The sequence below is a fragment of the Penaeus monodon genome, chromosome 32 (genome assembly GCF_015228065.2).
Source record: "Penaeus monodon isolate SGIC_2016 chromosome 32, NSTDA_Pmon_1, whole genome shotgun sequence".
Lineage (NCBI taxonomy): Eukaryota > Metazoa > Arthropoda > Malacostraca > Decapoda > Penaeidae > Penaeus > Penaeus monodon.
In genome coordinates this window covers 28,142,477-28,143,152 of record NC_051417.1, presented here as the reverse complement: position 1 = coordinate 28,143,152, position 676 = coordinate 28,142,477, and the positions used below count along the sequence as shown (strand labels likewise).

Genomic DNA, 676 nt, shown 5'->3' with positions numbered 1-676 from the left:
CCTTTAGAAAAATAAACTAAATGATAAAAGAATAAAATGAATAGGTAAATAGATAAAGTAAATAGATAATCATAAAACCAAAAAACATAATATGAAATTAACATAAAAACAAATTAATAAACCATGCCAACATTGAAAAAAAATATTTAAAAAACTCCCCAAAAAAGAGAAATAAATAAAAAAAAAAATGCAAAAAAAAAACTTAGAAAAGGAAAAAAAACAAAGAAAATCAGAAAATAAAAAGAAAAACAAAGAATAAAACAAAGAAAAAACAGAAAAATAGAAAATACAAAGAAAAAAAACGGAAAATACAGAGAAAAACAAAGAAAAAGAAAAAAGAAACAAACAAACAAAAAAGAAAATATAAAAAAACGAAAAAAAAACACACACCAAAATACAAAGAAAAACAAAAGAAAATATTAAAAAAAAAAAAAACGGGCTACGAAATCAAGCTAGAAGTGTCGAACAAATGGCGAAGCTCAAACACACCTGCCGGCTAAAAGGTGTAAGTCCACTTCCTGCCTCGAAGCGCCGCCGAGGACACCGAAGGACACTCACCTGCCGAAGGAAAACATGTGGAACGTCAGTGGAAGAGGGACACCGGGACAGGAGTTAGGGCATTCGTTGCAGTGGGGAGTCTGCAACTCGTGCAATAGGGAATGTACTCTCAGGGCAG

General features: G+C 31.2%; 1 protein-coding gene across 1 annotated transcript in view; it reads right to left on the bottom strand.

Moving 5' to 3' along the window:
* The window catches only part of LOC119593783, a gene marked incomplete in the record, with an annotated part of 165,707 nt that overhangs the window by 128,476 nt on the left and 36,555 nt on the right, over positions 1–676 (bottom strand). The window contains 1 exon segment of the mRNA XM_037942807.1: positions 490–558.